The sequence below is a fragment of the Marmota flaviventris genome, chromosome Y, assembly GCF_047511675.1.
Source record: "Marmota flaviventris isolate mMarFla1 chromosome Y, mMarFla1.hap1, whole genome shotgun sequence".
Taxonomy (NCBI): Eukaryota; Metazoa; Chordata; class Mammalia; order Rodentia; family Sciuridae; genus Marmota; species Marmota flaviventris.
Window position 1 is genome coordinate 8,605,085 of NC_092519.1, and position 7,030 is coordinate 8,612,114.

General features: G+C 36.1%; 1 pseudogene; it reads right to left on the reverse strand.

Annotated features, from left to right (window-relative positions):
• Positions 1-4,305: 4,305 nt before the first annotated feature.
• LOC139703518 (ankyrin repeat domain-containing protein 13C pseudogene) lies at positions 4,306-6,629 on the reverse strand (annotated as a pseudogene).
• Between the last annotated feature and the right edge of the window lie 401 nt (positions 6,630-7,030).

The window sequence follows — 7,030 nt, forward strand, 5'->3', positions numbered from 1 at the left end:
CTATCATTCTTTTTTTTTTCTTTTAAACAAAATATTTTATACTGCTTCAATCTTAATTCCTGTCATTAATTTATTTGGGTATTTTATATCCTCTTGGTTCCATTTTTGCAAGTCATCTGTATACAGAAATGTTTCCATTCCTTCTAGGTTTTCCAATTTATTAGGCATAGTCCCACCCAACCACCTCCCCCCCCCGCACAAAAAATGACTTCTATACTGATCCTTTGAATTTCACTGTACCTGTTGTTAAGATTTGTTCTTGTGGGGTCTAATTTTGTTTATTTTGTCAATCTTTCTTTTTGTCAGTTTAGCTAAGGGTTTGTCAATATTATCATTTCAGCTAACCAACTGTTTCATTGATTTTTAGTCTCTAATTCATTTATTACTTTTCTGATCTATACTGATTCTTTCCTTCCACGGATTTTGGATTTTTTTTTGTTGTTGTTTTTGTAAAATTTTGCAGTATTATGATTAATCATGATGTTATTTTTATTTTTAATAATTTTTATATAGACATTCATTCCTATAAACATGACTGTTAGTACTATTTTTTCCTGTTGTAGTTGTGGTTCCATATCATTTGATACAAGTGATTTTAAAATTTCCCTTCTGATTTCTTCTATGACCTACTGTCACTTAGTAGTGTGTTGCTAAATCTCCATGTGTTTGTGTAATTTCTACAGTTTTTACTAGTTTCTTTTCATTGTGATCAGATAGAATACAAAACAAATATTTCATTCAAATAAATTTGGTACAACTTGCTGCATGGTGTAATATATGGTCTATTTTGGAAAACATTTTTTTGTGTGTATGCTGAAGAAAATAATGTATATTTTGCAATTGTTGCATGAAATATTTTGCAGAGGTTTATTAAATCCACTCAATCTATAGTACAATGTAAATCTGATGTTTCTTTGCTGATTTTTTTTTTAAAAAAATCTGGATGATGTATTTATTGTGGCATATGTTTCTATTTCTCTCTAATTATGTTGTTTTTAAAACTTGGTTGCTCCAAGACATTGCTTATGTATTTATAATAATCATGCTTTGTGATGAATTGTTCCTTTGATCAATACGTAGTGATCTTTTTTCTCTTATAATTTTGTTTTAAAGTCTCTTTTGTCAATTTTAAATGTAGCCACTCCCTTTTTTGCTTTTGGATTCCCATTGTTCGAAAAATAATTTTTATTTCGTTCCCTCTTGGTGTGTGTATATCTTTGTACATGAGGTAAGTTTCTCATAGACAGAATATTGTTAGGTCTTATTTTTCAATACATTCAGTCTATCTGTATCTTTTATATAGAAAATTAAAAACCTTTACATTCAGGATGATTATGAAAATGTATATATTTTTTCCTGTCATTTTTTTTTCTGGTGGTTTTGAATATTCTTTGTTTTTTCCTATAGAAGTTTGATTGTCTGTAATATTGATAATGTATGATACTTTACTATTTATCATTTGCATGTCAACTCCTCTTGTGGGATTTAATTTTTATATTTACTGATGATCTTATCTTCCTCGTCTGGGTGTATTATTCCTTTGTGTTATCTTAGCTTTTCATTACTTTGACCAAATATCTGACAAAATCTCTTATTTTGCTTCTTGGTTACAGAGGTATTATTCTGTGGTTTGCCAGCTCCATTCCTTGGTGCAGAGCATCATTGCAGATGTGCTTGGCAGAGGAAATCTGCTCACCTCCGGGGAGCTGGGAAGCAGAGAGAGTGACAATAAGGGGCTTGTGACAAGATATAATCCCCAAGAGCCCACCCCCAAAGACCCACTCCCTTCATCTAGATCCTACTTCTTTCAGTTTCTACCACATCCCAGTAATTCATTCATATTATGAAGCCATCAATGAATGAATCCACTTAGAAAGTCAAAGTCCTCTTGATTCAATTATTTTCTAATGCTGCCACCACTAAATACTACTACGTTGCAGATCAAGCCATCAGAGTATGCACTTTTTAGGAGACATTTTGGATCCAAACCATAATAAGTGTCTTCAGTGATGCTGGTATAGTGGTCATGCCTTTAACTATTCTTAATCCAAGGTCTTTATTTCCTTTTTTTCTTGAAGACTAACACTACTGGGCATATCAGTCATTTTTGTCATTCGACCCCTTACCCAGACTACATTTTTCTTTGCAAAGATCAACAGTCAGAATGGATCATAGTCAACCATCGAAAGGATTTTATTACCTTAATTACTCCTTTAACAGAACTATTGCCAAATCAAGTCACATTCTGAAGTATTGGTGGTTGAGACCACATATTAATTTGAGGGCACATAACTCAACTATAATAGGCAGGTATGGAGAGTTTTGTTGTCTGTGGTGAGTATCAGGAACCTCAGTGACACCACAGTATTTGTAGCAGGGATATTCATAGGGCCTGTGGATTAAGGTGGGGTGGCATGGCTGCAGAAGTTCTGCCTTTGTTTCCCCAGCAAGGGACAATAAGTGACTTCATGCATGAGTCAGTAAAGAGCCAAAAGACAACCAGGGTCTCTGAAACTTGTCAAGTGGTTGGCTGATTGACAAAAATGAATGACATTATTAGTAGTCAGACATAATGTGGATTCAAATCCAAAGTGGATGTGCAGAATAGTATGAACTTCGAGTCCATGTGGCATAACTTACAAGACAAAACTAGTATGATATCACTCGTTGAAAGTAAAATACTGATGGAATTCATCCTTGAGTCCAATCTAATGTTTACATTGATATTTTTTTTTTAATATTGTGAAAAGTTTATTTGCATTATTTTTCCACCATCATAATAGATATTGACATTTGTTTGTTCTTCACGATCAGAAGACATTTTGGAATGGACAATTTGTTTCTACTATTTCTTAAAGAAAAAGTATTAAATACAAAATCCAAGTGCAAAAGTTTTCAGTAGTCTTCCCACCTCCAGTGTACCCCAGCATAACTGTCACAGCTGTTAGGAAATTGATAAATCCCAAGCTGCAATTCACCATGTCTTTTTTCCTCTCCAATTAGTCTGCACTTATGCAAAAAATCTGCAGTATATTCCTGAAAGTATACCAGATTCCTACAAAGTGAGGGAGCCTAACAGCAACAGTAGTCACTGCCATTTAGAGTCTTAAACCCCATAATAACCAAAGACGGGATATTTCAATCACTTGATGTACAGCCATTCCCTAAATATGAGTGATCAACTTCTTTTCAGCAAAGCTAGCTCTCCGTTTACCAATTCTTTCCTCAAAATTCAACAGACCCACATACGATAGTGATTAGGTCTTTGAATTTTTAACTATGAATATTTTTCTGCATTATAAATGTATTTATTAAAAGGTCAATTGGTATGTATGGAAGATGCAGTATTAAAGATATTTATCATAAAAAATTTTCTTATGGTTGATAACTTTGGATTGTTAAATAAATCATCTCTTCAATAAAGGTCTCTAAACTCATTTCAAATTACCTAAAATTCTGGTACAAGTTTAAACTACTGGACACTAAAAAACTTGACAGATGCATTCTTGACAAATTCATCAGGACAAACTTTTTTTTTTAAAAATTAGCTAAGCTCTTTAATACAACATGATATTTTATCACTGTTATACATTAGTCTCCCTAATTTATTTTCGTTTTTGGACCTTCAAACCGTCTTGGAATAAATACAAGAAATTTTAAGGCAAAAAATGAGTAATGCATGATTTTAACATTTTGGAGACAATTAAAATCAAATATTGTCCTGTGACCAAAAAAAATTAACAATAGGTATTGTCAATCTTCCATATGCTTCTGGACTTTAGCTTGTAACAAATATATTCTGTTAGCATATAAAATGTTTTTACCTTACTTTGAAAGCATTATATATGTAGGGCTGTCCAAAATATGTGGGTCGTCTTTTAAAATTGACACCAATGATCCATATTCCACTAAAAACAAACAAAATCATCAGACTTATATGTACTTATTAGGAAGCAAGTTTAAAAAATTGGAATTTGTTTAAAGTGCTGAGATTTAGAAGAGGACTATCTATAAGCATGCTAACCGTACCTTATCATGAACATAACAAGGACTCTTAAACTTAAGTTTAGGGGAAAAAAAATAGAAGTTCTATGAAAAGAAGATTAGTAACAAACATTTTCCATTGAAGAAAGAATTCAGGTAAAAACAAATAGCACCACAATGAATTGCACTGAGGTGATAAAGGAGGTACCATATTCCCTGCAGAGTGAACGCTCCCTCTGAAATGTATTGCAACATATAAATGCAATTGTTTTGTTTAATGGTTACCATTTGGTTCATTCATCTACAGAAAATTGAATTCCTTCTAGTTCATTATACTGAACAAACATTCAATTTACTGAACTATACATAATGTTACATAGTTTACATTTTATGAAAACAAAGCTTGAAGGAATATTTATAAATGTCACCTTGAATATAAGATGACAAGTTTTAAAGGGCTTCAACATCTCTTAAGACATTTAATTTATGTTAATGGTCCAGGAGTGTTTTAGATATAGATATATAGATATATTTATATGCATATATATTTCAAGAAGTGTAAAAAGTTTTAAAAACAAATCACAGCACTCATAGCTGCTTTAAATACGAAGGTCTTAGGGTTATTAAGGTGTCAAACTATTACACTTATAATAAGTATATTTTTTAAAAGACTGAAAATGGCACATCAGGAAACTTGCTAAAATTCATATTAGAGGCCCATTTCTTTATCATTACTGATGTGTCAATTCAATGCGTAATTCCCTTTTCTTTACTGAAAGCATTTGTCCCTTCTATTTGGGTTGACCTCCAGGGTATCTCATTGTTTTTCCTTGGTTAGATGGCACATTTTCCATGTATGTTAAAGGTCAGGAAAGCGGCTTGGATCTTCCTTGTAGTCATCAGGTATAGTAAAGATGGAGCCATCAAATTCATCATATCGAAACTCTTGAAAAGTCACAGTGGCTGTGATCGTGGGAAACACAGGTATATCTAATTTTACAGGAAAGCCTGGAGGAAGCTTCATCTGAACAAATTCTCTAAGCTTGTTAAAGTGCTTGAAGGGAGCTATTACTTCTAAAACATTCAATAATGACTCAATCCCTAAGGGAAATTCCTGGCTCATGGCTATGGTGGCTTTAAAGGTTTTCTTACTCTCTTTGCACACCAGCTCTCTACCCAGATGCGGAGCTTTTCCATTTTCAGCAGATATATATTCTTCCCATGTAATAGTGTTCTGAGGAGGAGGGGTAAGGGACTGTCTTAGAACAGGCTCAAAATTCTGTTCCATTATGTTTCCACCTTTGCTCAAACTCTCCATGATGGCCTTATTTCGAAGGATATCCTCTTCACTGAGATGTTCTCTTCTTTTCCTTGATTCTAAAACAAGTCCATTCACCAGATAAAAGTCTGCCAAAAAGTTTCCTACTCTTTCTGTTTTATCTTCCCGAAAAAGCCATCCAGTTTGGGCACGAGTGAAAGAAATTGATTTGGTTGATAAAGTTGCAGAGTAAATATCGCTGCTCATTAAAATGTCAGCCTCTTCTTCTGTTTCCATCTCTGATTCTTCATGGTGTATTCGCTGATAAACTTTCTGTTCATTGTCTAATACTACAAAAGATTCAGAGGGTGCCGCATCCCCATTGAAAATGAAGCTTAAATCCCCTCGTTGGCACTTCATGTCAGTGAAATCTATGAGAGTTGTATCAAGCCTGATATTAATACCTTGTTTGTATATTTTACATGCGTCAGAAGGCAGAATTCGGGAAAGTAAAGGCACCCAACTTTGAAAATCCCAGTGAAGTTCTAGATAAAAGTCACCTAGCTCTTTCAGGGCTTTTAATAATCGAGGTCGTTTTTCTTCAACACTTTCCCTGGATTGCTGCTTAAGCTTTCTTAAAAGAGCTGTAATCATCTGTCTGTCTCCATAGCTGATGGCTTCTGCCAGAGGGCTCCATCCCTGAGCATTTTTCACCTTTACTGGAGCATTGTGAGCCAAAAATAAATGGGCACATTCTTTATTTCCTACCATCACAGCAAGATGTAAAGGAGTGTTTCCGTGATTATCTTTCTGCCCGATATTGTGTGTTCGGATGAGAGAGGAAAGTCTCCTCACATCCCCTTTGAAGACGCACTCGTGCACCGGATAGTGTGCGGGGCAGCTGCTTCCATCCACGACGACTGCAATAGGATTGGTGCCGGCTAGGAGAGCCGGGGACTGAGAAGTGGTAGTCACGGAATTGTGCATCGGCAGGACCGGGGAACCAGGGGGATTGGAGGAGGCCGGAGCTGCCTTCAACTGCAGCCGGTGGTGATGGTTACTGAAGATCTTATGACAGGCTTTGCCGCCCTTGCCGCTGCTGCCAGTGCCAATCCTGCCTCCGGTAAAGGTGCCGCCGAGAGCAGCTGCCGCTTCCTCATCTCCAGGCTCCAGCAGGTCCCCCTCTTCTTTGCTGGGCTTGTGGTCCCTCCGCAATGAACGGATCTTCTCCCCGGTCATCACCGCAGCCAGGGGCAGGGAGTAGATCCGGCAGGCTCACCGCGGGCGACGGAGCTGGCGCTGCGGCGGCACGAGGTGATTAGAGCGGCGGCCAGGAGCCTCCAGCGCAGCATGAACTCCCAGAGCACCTCCGAGCCCGGGACAAACGCATCTCATTACATTGATATTTTGAGAGTAATCAATATTTTAAACATGTAATCAGTTTAAAAACATGGCTAGAAGCTTAAATACACATCGATTCCCTTCTCTTTACATTAGACCATCCCCATCAAAATCAGTCATCACAAAAGGATGTGTTGAAACCTCAGAGTGTCTTGTCAACACTGTGGATAAAATAGGGTAATGTTTTCATTGTCCTATCAGTTGGCCAAGAAAGAATCCAAGGTTAGCCTGGGCCAGGGTCTATGGGAATTGAGAGAAGCAAGAATGATGTGATAGGTTTCTTTGAAGTAAAATGTGCTGTCCTGAATTCTGAGATTATGCCCTTCTTAAACTTTGCATTAAGTTTTACTTACTTCTAAGAAATTGAAGTCATAAAATCAGTTTGAA